The sequence below is a fragment of the Phyllobates terribilis genome, unplaced genomic scaffold (genome assembly GCF_046119375.1).
Source record: "Phyllobates terribilis strain yellow unplaced genomic scaffold, ASM4611937v1 Scaffold_328__1_contigs__length_2118332, whole genome shotgun sequence".
Taxonomy (NCBI): domain Eukaryota; kingdom Metazoa; phylum Chordata; class Amphibia; order Anura; family Dendrobatidae; genus Phyllobates; species Phyllobates terribilis.
In genome coordinates this window covers 1,969,412-1,985,634 of record NW_027363088.1, presented here as the reverse complement: position 1 = coordinate 1,985,634, position 16,223 = coordinate 1,969,412, and positions in this window count along the sequence as shown.

The window sequence follows — 16,223 nt, the reverse complement described above, 5'->3', positions numbered from 1 at the left end:
GAAAGTCTGATAAAATGACTAAGTCCAAAACAAAATATTTTCAACTTTTTTCAATTTTATCCCCGTGGGATATATATTCTACCCACACACATTTGGAACTCTCCTGGGGAACCCTCACACATATTATTCCGTCATTTAGTTGATATTTTCACAAAAAAGTGAAATTTTCAAAAATCCAGAAAATTGGCTGAAAACGACTAAATATCAAGGACTCATTGGGCGAATCGCTCTGGAACTGAAATCGGAACGCTCACTCACATTTCCCCTATCTGAAAGTCTGATAAAATGACTAAGTCCAAAACAAAAAAATTTTCAACTTTTTTCAATTTTACCCCCGTGGGATATATATTCTACCCACACACATTTGGGACTCTCCTGGAGTACCCTCACACATATTATTCCCTCATTTAGTGGATATTTTCACAAAAAAGTGAAATTTTCAAAAATCCAGAAAATTGGCTGAAAATGACTAAATATCAAGGACTCATTGGGCGAATCGCTCTGGAACTGAAATCGGAACCCTCACTCACATTTCCCCTATCTGAAAGTCTGATAAACGCCGGAAAAATGACTAAGTCAAAGAAATTTTTTTTTTAAACTTTTTTCAATTTTACCCCCGTGGGATATATATGCTACCCATACACATTTGGAACTCTCCTGGGGAACCCTCACACATATTATTCCCTCATTTAGTGGATATTTTCACAAAAAAGTGAAATTTTCAAAAATACAGAAATTGGCTGAAAATGTCTAAATATCAAGGACTCATTGGGGCGAATCGCTCTGGAACAGAAACCGGAACGTTCACTGACATTTCCCCTATCTGAAAGTCTGATAAACGCCGGAAAAATGACTAAGTCCCAAAAAAAATTTTTTTCAACTTTTTTCAATTTTACCCCCGTGGAATATATATTCTACCCACACACATTTGGAACTCTCCTGGGGTACCCTCACACATATTATTCCCTCATTTAGTGGATATTTTCACAAAAAAGTGAAATTTTCAAAAATCCAGAAAATTGGCTGAAAACGACTAAATATCAAGGACTCATTGGGCGAATCGCTCTGGAACAGAAATCGGAAAGCTCACTGACATTTCCCCTATCTGAAAGTCTGATAAACGCCGGAAAAATGACTAAGTCCAAAAAAATTTTTTTTTCCACTTTTTTCAATTTTATCCCCGTGGGATATATATTCTACCCACACACATTTAGAACTCTCCTGGGGAACCCTCACACATATTATTCCGTCATTTAGTGGATATTTTCACAAAAAAGTGAAATTTTCAAAAATCCAGAAAATTGGCTGAAAACGACTAAATATCAAGGACTCATTGGGCGAATCGCTCTGGAACTGAAATCGGAACGCTCACTCACATTTCCCCTATCTGAAAGTCTGATAAACGCCGGATAAATGACTAAGTCCCAAAAAAAATTTTTTGAAACTTTTTTCAATTTTACCCCCGTGGGATATATATTCTACCCACACACATTTGGAACTCTCCTGGGGTACCCTCACACATATTATTCCCTCATTTAGTGGCTATTTTCACAAAAAAGTGAAATTTTCAAAAATCCAGAAAATTGGCTGAAAACGACTAAATATCAAGGACTCATTGGGCGAATCGCTCTGGAACTGAAATCGGAACCCTCACTCACATTTCCCCTATCTGAAAGTCTGATAAACGCCGGAAAAATGACTAAGTCAAAGAAATTTTTTTTTTTAACTTTTTTCAATTTTACCCACGTGGGATATATATTCTACCCACACACATTTGGAACTCTCCAGGGGAACCCTCACACATATTATTCCCTCATTTAGTGGATATTTTCACAAAAAAGTGAAATTTTCAAAAATCCAGAAATTGGCTGAAAATGTCTAAATATCAAGGACTCATTGGGCGAATCGCTCTGGAACTGAAATCGGAACGCTCACTGACATTTGCCCTATCTGAAAGTCTGATAAAATGACTAAGTCCAAAACAAAATATTTTCAACTTTTTTCAATTTTATCCCCGTGGGATATATATTCTACCCACACACATTTGGAACTCTCCTGGGGAACCCTCACACATATTATTCCGTCATTTAGTTGATATTTTCACAAAAAAGTGAAATTTTCAAAAATCCAGAAAATTGGCTGAAAACGACTAAATATCAAGGACTCATTGGGCGAATCGCTCTGGAACTGAAATTGGAACGCTCACTCACATTTCCCCTATCTGAAAGTCTGATAAACGCTGGAAAAATGACTAAGTCCAAAAAAACATTTTTTTCAACTTTTTTCAATTTTACCCCCGTGGGATATATATTCTACCCACACACATTTGGAACTCTCCTGGGTACCCTCACACATATTATTCCCTCAGTTAGTGGATATTTTCACAAAAAAGTGAAATTTTCAAAAATCCAGAAAATTGGCTGAAAACGACTAAATATCAAAGACTCATTGGGCGAATCGCTCTGGAACAGAAATCGGAACGCTCACTGACATTTCCCCTATCTGAAAGTCTGATAAACGCCGGAAAAATGACTAAGTCCAAAAAAAAATTTTTTTCAACTTTATTCAATTTTACCCCCGTGGGATATATATTCTACCCACACACATTTGGAACTCTCCTGGGGTACCCTCACACATATTATTCCCTCATTTAGTGGATATTTTCACAAAAAAGTGAAATTTTCAAAAATCCAAAATATTGGCTGAAAAAGACTAAATATCAAGGACTCATTGGGGCGAATCGCTCTGGAACTGAAATCGGAACGCTCACTGACATTTGCCCTATCTGAAAGTCTGATAAAATGACTAAGTCCAAAACAAAATATTTTCAACTTTTTTCAATTTTATCCCCGTGGGATATATATTCTACCCACACACATTTGGAACTCTCCTGGGGAACCCTCACACATATTATTCCGTCATTTAGTTGATATTTTCACAAAAAAGTGAAATTTTCAAAAATCCAGAAAATTGGCTGAAAACGACTAAATATCAAGGACTCATTGGGCGAATCGCTCTGGAACTGAAATCGGAACGCTCACTCACATTTCCCCTATCTGAAAGTCTGATAAAATGACTAAGTCCAAAACAAAAAAATTTTCAACTTTTTTCAATTTTACCCCCGTGGGATATATATTCTACCCACACACATTTGGGACTCTCCTGGAGTACCCTCACACATATTATTCCCTCATTTAGTGGATATTTTCACAAAAAAGTGAAATTTTCAAAAATCCAGAAAATTGGCTGAAAATGACTAAATATCAAGGACTCATTGGGCGAATCGCTCTGGAACTGAAATCGGAACCCTCACTCACATTTCCCCTATCTGAAAGTCTGATAAACGCCGGAAAAATGACTAAGTCAAAGAAATTTTTTTTTTAAACTTTTTTCAATTTTACCCCCGTGGGATATATATGCTACCCATACACATTTGGAACTCTCCTGGGGAACCCTCACACATATTATTCCCTCATTTAGTGGATATTTTCACAAAAAAGTGAAATTTTCAAAAATACAGAAATTGGCTGAAAATGTCTAAATATCAAGGACTCATTGGGGCGAATCGCTCTGGAACAGAAACCGGAACGTTCACTGACATTTCCCCTATCTGAAAGTCTGATAAACGCCGGAAAAATGACTAAGTCCCAAAAAAAATTTTTTTCAACTTTTTTCAATTTTACCCCCGTGGAATATATATTCTACCCACACACATTTGGAACTCTCCTGGGGTACCCTCACACATATTATTCCCTCATTTAGTGGATATTTTCACAAAAAAGTGAAATTTTCAAAAATCCAGAAAATTGGCTGAAAACGACTAAATATCAAGGACTCATTGGGCGAATCGCTCTGGAACAGAAATCGGAAAGCTCACTGACATTTCCCCTATCTGAAAGTCTGATAAACGCCGGAAAAATGACTAAGTCCAAAAAAAAATTTTTTTCAACTTTTTTCAATTTTACCCCCGTGGGATATATATTCTACCCACACACATTTGGAACTCTCCTGGGGAACCCTCACACATATTATTCCGTCATTTAGTTGATATTTTCACAAAAAAGTGAAATTTTCAAAAATCCAGAAAATTGGCTGAAAACGACTAAATATCAAGGACTCATTGGGCGAATCGCTCTGGAACTGAAATCGGAACGCTCACTCACATTTCCCCTATCTGAAAGTCTGATAAAATGACTAAGTCCAAAACAAAAAAATTTTCAACTTTTTTCAATTTTACCCCCGTGGGATATATATTCTACCCACACACATTTGGGACTCTCCTGGAGTACCCTCACACATATTATTCCCTCATTTAGTGGATATTTTCACAAAAAAGTGAAATTTTCAAAAATCCAGAAAATTGGCTGAAAATGACTAAATATCAAGGACTCATTGGGCGAATCGCTCTGGAACTGAAATCGGAACCCTCACTCACATTTCCCCTATCTGAAAGTCTGATAAACGCCGGAAAAATGACTAAGTCAAAGAAATTTTTTTTTTAAACTTTTTTCAATTTTACCCCCGTGGGATATATATGCTACCCATACACATTTGGAACTCTCCTGGGGAACCCTCACACATATTATTCCCTCATTTAGTGGATATTTTCACAAAAAAGTGAAATTTTCAAAAATACAGAAATTGGCTGAAAATGTCTAAATATCAAGGACTCATTGGGGCGAATCGCTCTGGAACAGAAACCGGAACGTTCACTGACATTTCCCCTATCTGAAAGTCTGATAAACGCCGGAAAAATGACTAAGTCCCAAAAAAAATTTTTTTCAACTTTTTTCAATTTTACCCCCGTGGAATATATATTCTACCCACACACATTTGGAACTCTCCTGGGGTACCCTCACACATATTATTCCCTCATTTAGTGGATATTTTCACAAAAAAGTGAAATTTTCAAAAATCCAGAAAATTGGCTGAAAACGACTAAATATCAAGGACTCATTGGGCGAATCGCTCTGGAACAGAAATCGGAAAGCTCACTGACATTTCCCCTATCTGAAAGTCTGATAAACGCCGGAAAAATGACTAAGTCCAAAAAAAAATTTTTTTCAACTTTTTTCAATTTTACCCCCGTGGGATATATATTCTACCCACACACATTTGGAACTCTCCTGGGGTACCCTCACACATATTATTCCCTCATTTAGTGGATATTTTCACAAAAAAGTGAAATTTTCAAAAATCCAGAAAATTGGCTGAAAATGACTAAATATCAAGGACTCATTGAGTGAATTGCTCTGGAACTGAAATCGGAACGCTCACTGACATTTCCCCTATCTGAAAGTCTGATAAACGCCGTAAAAATTACTAAGTCCAAAAAAAAATTTTTTTCCACTTTTTTCAATTTTATCCCCGTGGGATATATATTCTACCCACACACATTTGGAACTCTCCTGGGGAACCCTCACACATATTATTCCGTCATTTAGTGGATATTTTCACAAAAAAGTGAAATTTTCAAAAATCCAGAAAATTGTCTGAAAATGACTAAATATCAAGGACTCATTGGGCGAATCGCTCTGGAACTGAAATCGGAATGCTCACTGACATTTCCCCTATCTGAAAGTCTGATAAACGCCGGAAAAATGACTAAGTCAAAGAAATTTTTTTTTTAAACTTTTTTCAATTTTACCCCCGTGGGATATATATGCTACCCATACACATTTGGAACTCTCCTGGGGAACCCTCACTCATATTATTCCCTCATTTAGTGGATATTTTCACAAAAAAGTGAAATTTTCAAAAATACAGAAATTGGCTGAAAATGTCTAAATATCAAGGACTCATTGGGGCGAATCGCTCTGGAACAGAAACCGGAACGTTCACTGACATTTCCCCTATCTGAAAGTCTGATAAACGCCGGAAAAATGACTAAGTCCCAAAAAAAATTTTTTTCAACTTTTTTCAATTTTACCCCCGTGGAATATATATTCTACCCACACACATTTGGAACTCTCCTGGGGTACCCTCACACATATTATTCCCTCATTTAGTGGATATTTTCACAAAAAAGTGAAATTTTCAAAAATCCAGAAAATTGGCTGAAAACGACTAAATATCAAGGACTCATTGGGCGAATCGCTCTGGAACAGAAATCGGAAAGCTCACTTACATTTCCCCTATCTGAAAGTCTGATAAACGCCGGAAAAATGACTAAGTCCAAAAAAAAATTTTTTTCAACTTTTTTCAATTTTACCCCCGTGGGATATATATTCTACCCACACACATTTGGAACTCTCCTGGGGTACCCTCACACATATTATTCCCTCATTTAGTGGATATTTTCACAAAAAAGTGAAATTTTCAAAAATCCAGAAAATTGGCTGAAAATGACTAAATATCAAGGACTCATTGAGTGAATTGCTCTGGAACTGAAATCGGAACGCTCACTGACATTTCCCCTATCTGAAAGTCTGATAAACGCCGTAAAAATTACTAAGTCCAAAAAAAAATTTTTTTCCACTTTTTTCAATTTTATCCCCGTGGGATATATATTCTACCCACACACATTTGGAACTCTCCTGGGGAACCCTCACACATATTATTCCGTCATTTAGTGGATATTTTCACAAAAAAGTGAAATTTTCAAAAATCCAGAAAATTGTCTGAAAATGACTAAATATCAAGGACTCATTGGGCGAATCGCTCTGGAACTGAAATCGGAATGCTCACTGACATTTCCCCTATCTGAAAGTCTGATAAACGCCGGAAAAATGACTAAGTCCCCAAAAAAAATTTTTAAAACTTTTTTCAATTTTACCCACGTGCGATATATATTGTACCCACACACATTTGGAACTCTCCTGGGGTACCCTCACACATATTATTCCCTCAGTTAGTGGATATTTTCACAAAAAAGTGAAATTTTCAAAAATCCAGAAATTGGCTGAAAATGTCTAAATATCAAGGACTCATTGGGCGAATCGCTGTGGAACTGAAATCGGAACGCTCACTGACATTTGCCCTATCTGAAAGTCTGATAAAATGACTAAGTCCAAAACAAAAAAATTTTCAACTTTTTTCAATTTTACCCCCGTGGGATATATATTCTACCCACACACATTTGGGACTCTCCTGGAGTACCCTCACACATATTATTCCCTCATTTAGTGGATATTTTCACAAAAAAGTGAAATTTTCAAAAATCCAGAAAATTGGCTGAAAACGACTAAATATCAAGGACTCATTGGGCAAATCGCTCTGGAACTGAAATCGGAACCCTCACTCACATTTCCCCTATCTGAAAGTCTGATAAACGCCGGAAAAATGACTAAGTCAAAGAAATTTTTTTTTTAAACTTTTTTCAATTTTACCATCGTGGGATATATATGCTACCCACACACATTTGGAACTCTCCTGGGGAACCCTCACACATATTATTCCCTCATTTAGTGGATATTTTCACAAAAAAGTGAAATTTTCAAAAATACAGAAATTGGCTGAAAATGTCTAAATATCAAGGACTCATTGGGGCGAATCGCTCTGGAACAGAATTCGGAACGTTCACTGACATTTCCCCTATCTGAAAGTCTGATAAACGCCGGAAAAATGACTAAGTCCCAAAAAAAATTTTTTTCAACTTTTTTCAATTTTACCCCCGTGGGATATATATTCTACCCACACACATTTGGAACTCTCCTGGGGTACCCTCACACATATTATTCCCTCATTTAGTGGATATTTTCACAAAAAAGTGAAATTTTCAAAAATCCAGAAAATTGGCTGAAAACGACTAAATATCAAGGACTCATTGGGCGAATCACTCTGGAACAGAAATCGGAAAGCTCACTGACATTTCCCCTATCTGAAAGTCTGATAAACGCCGGAAAAATGACTAAGTCCAAAAAAAAATTTTTTTCAACTTTTTTCAATTTTACCCCCGTGGGATATATATTCTACCCACACACATTTATAACTCTCCTGGGGTACCCTCACACATATTATTCCCTCATTTAGTGGATATTTTCACAAAAAAGTGAAATTTTCAAAAATCCAGGAAATTGGCTGAAAACGACTAAATATCAAGGACTCATTGGGCGAATCGCTCTGGAACTGAAATCGGAATGCTCACTGACATTTCCCCTATATGAAAGTCTGATAAACGCCGGAAAAATTACTAAGTCCAAAAAAAAATTTTTTTCCACTATTTTCAATTTTATCCCCGTGGGATATATATTCTACCCACACACATTTGGAACTCTCCTGGGGAACCCTCACACATATTATTCCGTCATTTAGTGGATATTTTCACAAAAAAGTGAAATTTTCAAAAATCCAGAAAATTGGCTGAAAACGACTAAATATCAAGAACTCATTGGGCGAATCGCTCTGGAACTGAAATCGGAACGCTCACTCACATTTCCCCTATCTGAAAGTCTGATAAACGCCGGATAAATGACTAAGTCCAAAAAAAAATTTTTTGAAACTTTTTTCAATTTTACCCCCGTGGGATATATATTCTACCCACACACATTTGGAACTCTCCTGGGGTACCCTCACACATATTATTCCCTCATTTAGTGGATATTTTCACAAAAAAGTGAAATTTTCAAAAATCCAGAAATTGGCTGAAAATTTCTAAATATCAAGGACTCATTGGGCGAATCGCTCTGGAACTGAAATCGGAACGCTCACTGACATTTGCCCTATCTGAAAGTCTGATAAAATGACTAAGTCCAAAACAAAATATTTTCAACTTTTTTCAATTTTATCCCCGTGGGATATATATTCTACCCACACACATTTGGAACTCTCCTGGGGAACCCTCACACATATTATTCCGTCATTTAGTTGATATTTTCACAAAAAAGTGAAATTTTCAAAAATCCAGAAAATTGGCTGAAAACGACTAAATATCAAGGACTCATTGGGCGAATCGCTCTGGAACTGAAATTGGAACCCTCACTCACATTTCCCCTATCTGAAAGTCTGATAAACGCCGGAAAAATGACTAAGTCAAAGAAATTTTTTTTTTAAACTTTTTTCAATTTTACCCCCGTGGGATATATATTCTACCCACACACATTTGGGACTCTCCTGGGGTACCCTCACACATATTATTCCCTCATTTAGTGGATATTTTCACAAAGAAGTGAAATTTTCAAAAATCCAGAAAATTGGCTGAAAACGACTAAATATCAAGGACTCATTGGGCGAATCGCTCTGGAACAGAAATCGGAACGCTCACTGACATTTCCCCTATCTGAAAGTCTGATAAACGCCGGAAAAATGACTAAGTCCTAAAAAAATTTTTTTTCAACTTTTTTCAATTTTACCCCCGTGGGATATATATTCTACCCACACACATTTGGAACTCTCCTGGGGAACCCTCACACATATTATTCCCTCATTTAGTGGATATTTTCACAAAAAAGTGAAATTTTCAAAAATCCAGAAATTGGCTGAAAATGTCTAAATATCAAGGACTCATTGGGCGAATCGCTCTGGAACTGAAATCGGAACGCTCACTGACATTTGCCCTATCTGAAAGTCTGATAAAATGACTAAGTCCAAAACAAAATATTTTCAACTTTTTTCAATTTTATCCCCGTGGGATATATATTCTACCCACACACATTTGGAACTCTCCTGGGGAACCCTCACACATATTATTCCGTCATTTAGTTGATATTTTCACAAAAAAAGTGAAATTTTCAAAAATCCAGAAAATTGGCTGAAAACAACTAAATATCAAGGACTCATTGGGCGAATCGCTCTGGAACTGAAATCGGAACGCTCACTCACATTTCCCCTATCTGAAAGTCTGATAAAATGGCTAAGTCCAAAACAAAAAAATTTTCAACTTTTTTCAATTTTACCCCCGTGGGATATATATGCTACCCACACACATTTGGAACTCTCCTGGGGAACCCTCACACATATTATTCCCTCATTTAGTGGATATTTTCACAAAAAAGTGAAATTTTCAAAAATCCAGAAAATTGGCTGAAAACGACTAAATATCAAGGACTCATTGGACGAATCGCTCTGGAACAGAAATCGGAAAGCTCACTGACATTTCCCCTATCTGAAAGTCTGATAAACGCCGGAAAAATGACTAAGTTCAAAAAAAAATTTTTTTCAACTTTTTTCAATTTTACCCCCGTGGGATATATATTCTACCCACACACATTTGGAACTCTCCTGGGGTACCCTCACACATATTATTCCCTCATTTAGTGGATATTTTCACAAAAAAGTGAAATTTTCAAAAATCCAGAAAATTGGCTGAAAATGACTAAATATCAAGGACTCATTGAGTGAATTGCTCTGGAACTGAAATCGGAACGCTCACTGACATTTCCCCTATCTGAAAGTCTGATAAACGCCGGAAAAATTACTAAGTCCAAAAAAAAATTTTTTTCCACTTTTTTCAATTTTATCCCCGTGGGATATATATTCTACCCACACACATTTGGAACTCTCCTGGGGAACCCTCACACATATTATTCCGTCATTTAGTGGATATTTTCACAAAAAAGTGAAATTTTCAAAAATCCAGAAAATTGTCTTAAAATGACTAAATATCAAGGACTCATTGGGCGAATCGCTCTGGAACTGAAATCGGAATGCTCACTGACTTTTCCCCTATCTGAAAGTCTGATAAACGCCGGAAAAATGACTAAGTCCAAAAAAAAATTTTTTTCAACTTTTTTCAATTTTACCCCCGTGGGATATATATTCTACCCACACACATTTGGAACTCTCCTGGGGAACCCTCACACATATTATTCCGTCATTTAGTGGATATTTTCACAAAAAAGTGAAATTTTGAAAAATCCAGAAAATTGGCTGAAAACGACTAAATATCAAGAACTCATTGGGCGAATCGCTCTGGAACTGAAATCGGAACGCTCACTGACATTTGCCCTATCTGAAAGTCTGATAAAATGACTAAGTCCAAAACAAAATATTTTCAACTTTTTTCAATTTTATCCCCGTGGGATATATATTCTACCCACACACATTTGGATCTCTCCTGGGGAACCCTCACACATATTATTCCGTCATTTAGTTGATATTTTCACAAAAAAAGTGAAATTTTCAAAAATCCAGAAAATTGGCTGAAAACGACTAAATATCAAGGACTCATTGGGCGAATCGCTCTGGAACTGAAATCGGAACGCTCACTCACATTTCCCCTATCTGAAAGTCTGATAAAATGACTAAGTCCAAAACAAAAAAATTTTCAACTTTTTTCAATTTTACCCCCGTGGGATATATATGCTACCCACACACATTTGGAACTCTCCTGGGGAACCCTCACACATATTATTCCCTCATTTAGTGGATATTTTCACAAAAAAGTGAAATTTTCAAAAATCCAGAAATTGGCTGAAAATGTCTAAATATCAAGGACTCATTGGGGCGAATCGCTTTGGAACAGAAATCGGAACGCTCACTGACATTTCCCCTATCTGAAAGTCTGATAAACGCCGGAAAAATGACTAAGTCCAAAAAAAAATTTTTTTCAACTTTTTTCAATTTTACCCCCGTGGGATATATATTCTACCCACACACATTTGGAACTCTCCTGGGGTACCCTCACACATATTATTCCCTCATTTAGTGGATATTTTCACAAAAAAGTGAAATTTTCAAAAATCCAGAAAATTGGCTGAAAACGACTAAATATCAAGGACGCATTGAGTGAATCGCTCTGGAACTGAAATCGGAACGCTCACTGACATTTCCCCTATCTGAAAGTCTGATAAACGCCGGAAAAATTACTAAGTCCAAAAAAAATTTTTTTTAAACTTTTTTCAATTTTACCCCCGTGGGATATATATTCTACCCACACACATTTGGAACTCTCCTGGGGTACCCTCACACATATTATTCCCTCATTTAGTGGATATTTTCACAAAAAAGTGAAATTTTCAAAAATCCAAAATATTGGCTGAAAAAGACTAAATATCAAGGACTCATTGGGGCGAATCGCTCTGGAACTGAAATCGGAACGCTCACTGACATTTCCCCTATGTGAAAGTCTGATAAACGCAGGAAAAATGACTAAGTCCCAAAAAAAAAATTTTTAAACTTTTTTCAATTTTACCCACGTGCGATATATATTGTACCCACACACATTTGGAACTCTCCTGGGGTACCCTCACACATATTATTCCCTCAGTTAGTGGATATTTTCACAAAAAAGTGAAATTTTCAAAAATCCAGAAAATTGGCTGAAAACGACTAAATATCAAGAACTCATTGGGCGAATCGCTCTGGAACTGAAATCGGAACGCTCACTGACATTTCCCCTATCTGAAAGTCTGATAAACTCCAGAAAAATGAATGTCCAAAAAAAAATTTTTTTAAACTTTTTTAAATTTTGCCCCCGTGGGATATATATTCTACCCACACACATTTAGAACTCTCCTGGGGAACCATCACACATATTATTCCATCATTTAGTGGATATTTTCACAAAAAAGTGAAATTTTCAAAAATCCAGAAAATTGGCTGAAAACGACTAAATATCAAGGACTCATTGGGCGAATCGCTCTGGAACTGAAATCGGAACGCTCACTGACATTTCCCCTATCTGAAATTTCTGATAAACGCCGGAAAAATGACTAAGTCCAAAAAAAAAAATTTTTCAACTTTTTTCAATTTTACCCCCGTGGGATATATATTCTCCCAACACACATTTGGAACTCTCCTGGGGTACCCTCACACATATTATTCCCTCATTTAGTGGATATTTTCACAAAAAAGTGAAATTTTCAAAAATCCAGAAAATTGGCTGAAAACGACTAAATATCAAGGACTCATTGGGCGAATCGCTCTGGAAGTGAAATCGGAACGCTCACTGACATTTCCCCTATCTGAAAGTCTGATAAACGCCGAAAAAATGACTAAGTCAAAGAAATTTTTTTTTAAAACTTTTTTCAATTTTACCCCCGTGGAATATATATTCTACCCACACACATTTGGAACTCTCCTGGGGAACCCTCACACATATTATTCCGTCATTTAGTTGATATTTTCACAAAAAAGTGAAATTTTCAAAAATCCAGAAAATTGCCTGAAAACGACTAAATATCAAGGACTCATTGGGCGAATCGCTCTGGAACTGAAATCGGAACGCTCACTCACATTTCCCCTATCTGAAAGTCTGATAAAATGACTAAGTCCAAAACAAAAAAATTTTCAACTTTTTTCAATTTTACCCCCGTGGGATATATATTCTACCCAAACACATTTGGGACTCTCCTGGGGTACCCTCACACATATTATTCCTTCATTTAGTAGATATTTTCACAAAAAAGTGAAATTTTCAAAAATCCAAAATATTGGCTGAAAAAGACGAAATATCAAGGACTCATTGGGGCGAATCGCTCTGGAACTGAAATCGGAACGCTCACTGACATTTCCCCTATGTGAAAGTCTGATAAACGCAGGAAAAATGATTAAGTCCCAAAAAAAAAATTTTTCAACTTTTTTCAATTTTACCCCCGTGGGATATATATTCTCCCAACACACATTTGGAACTCTCCTGGGGTACCCTCACAGATATTATTCCCTCATTTAGTGGATATTTTCACAAAAAAGTGAAATTTTCAAAAATCCAGAAAATTGGCTGAAAACGACTAAATATCAAGGACTCATTGGGCGAATCGCTCTGGAACTGAAATCGGAACGCTGACTGACATTTCCCCTATCTGAAAGTCTGATAAACGGCGGAAAAATGACTAAGTCCCAAAAAAAAATTTTTTAAACTTTTTTCAATTTTACCCCCGTGGGATATATATTCTACCCACACACATTTGGAACTCTCCTGGGGTACCCTCACACATATTATTCCCTCATTTAGTGGATATTTTCACAAAAAAGTGAAATTTTCAAAAATCCAGAAAATTGCCTGAAAACGACTAAATATCAAGGAATCATTGGGCGAATCGCTCTGGAACTGAAATCGGAACGCTCACTCACATTTCCCCTATCTGAAAGTCTGATAAAATGACTAAGTCCAAAACAAAAAAATTTTCAACTTTTTTCAATTTTACCCCCGTGGGATATATATTCTACCCAAACACATTTGGGACTCTCCTGGGGTACCCTCACACATATTATTCCCTCATTTAGTAGATATTTTCACAAAAAAGTGAAATTTTCAAAAATCCAAAATATTGGCTGAAAAAGACGAAATATCAAGGACTCATTGGGGCGAATCGCTCTGGAACTGAAATCGGAATGCTCACTGACATTTCCCCTATGTGAAAGTCTGATAAACGCAGGAAAAATGATTAAGTCCCAAAAAAAAAATTTTTCAACTTTTTTCAATTTTACCCCCGTGGGATATATATTCTCCCAACACACATTTGGAACTCTCCTGGGGTACCCTCACAGATATTATTCCCTCATTTAGTGGATATTTTCACAAAAAAGTGAAATTTTCAAAAATCCAGAAAATTGGCTGAAAACGACTAAATATCAAGGACTCATTGGGCGAATCGCTCTGGAACTGAAATCGGAACGCTCACTGACATTTCCCCTATCTGAAAGTCTGATAAACGCCGGAAAAATGACTAAGTCAAAGAAATTTTTTTTTAAAACTTTTTTCAATTTTACCCCCGTGGGATATATATTCTACCCACACACATTTGGAACTCTCCTGGGGAACCCTCACACATATTATTCCGTCATTTAGTTGATAATTTCACAAAAAAGTGAAATTTTCAAAAATCCAGAAAATTGCCTGAAAACGACTAAATATCAAGGACTCATTGGGCGAATCGCTCTGGAACTGAAATCGGAACGCTCACTGACATTTGCCCTCTCTGAAAGTCTGATAAAATGACTAAGTCCAAAACAAAATATTTTCAACTTTTTTCAATTTTATCCCCGTGGGATATATATTCTACCCACACACATTTGGAACTCTCCTGGGGAACCCTCACACATATTATTCCGTCATTTAGTTGATATTTTCACAAAAAAGTGAAATTTTCAAAAATCCAGAAAATTGGCTGAAAAAGACGATATATCAAGGACTCATTGGGGCGAATCGCTCTGGAACTGAAATCGGAACGCTCACTGACATTTCCCCTATGTGAAAGTCTGATAAACGCAGGAAAAATGATTAAGTCCCAAAAAAAAAATTTTTCAACTTTTTTCAATTTTACCCCCGTGGGATATATATTCTCCCAACACACATTTGGAACTCTCCTGAGGTACCCTCACAGATATTATTCCCTCATTTAGTGCATATTTTCACAAAAAAGTGAAATTTTCAAAAATCCAGAAAATTGGCTGAAAACGACTAAATATCAAGGACTCATTGGGCGAATCGCTCTGGAACTGAAATCGGAACGCTGACTGACATTTCCCCTATCTGAAAGTCTGATAAACGGCGGAAAAATGACTAAGTCCCAAAAAAAAATTTTTAAAACTTTTTTCAATTTTACCCCCGTGGGATATATATTCTACCCACACACATTTGGAACTCTCCTGGGGTACCCTCACACATATTATTCCCTCATTTAGTGGATATTTTCACAAAAAAGTGAAATTTTCAAAAATCCAGAAAATTGGCTGAAAACGACTAAATATCAAGGACTCATTGTGCGAATCGCTCTGGAAGTGAAATCGGAACGCTCACTGACATTTCCCCTATCTGAAAGTCTGATAAACGCCGGAAAAATTACTAAGTCAAAGAAATTTTTTTTTAAAACTTTTTTCAATTTTACCCCCGTGGGATATATATTCTACCCACACACATTTGGAACTCTCCTGGGGAACCCTCACACATATTATTCCGTCATTTAGTTGATATTTTCATAAAAAAGTGAAATTTTCAAAAATCCAGAAAATTGCCTGAAAATGACTAAATATCAAGGACTCATTGGGCGAATCGCTCTGGAACTGAAATCGGAACGCTCACTCACATTTCCCCTATCTGAAAGTCTGATAAAATGACTAAGTCCAAAACAAAAAAATTTTCAACTTTTTTCAATTTTACCCCCGTGGGATATATATTCTACCCAAACACATTTGGGACTCTCCTGGGGTACCCTCACACATATTATTCCCTCATTTAGTAGATATTTTCACAAAAAAGTGAAATTTTCAAAAATCCAAAATATTGGCTGAAAAAGACGAAATATCAAGGACTCATTGGGGCGAATCGCTCTGGAACTGAAATCGGAATGCTCACTGACATTTCCCCTATGTGAAAGTCTGATAAACGCAGGAAAAATGATTAA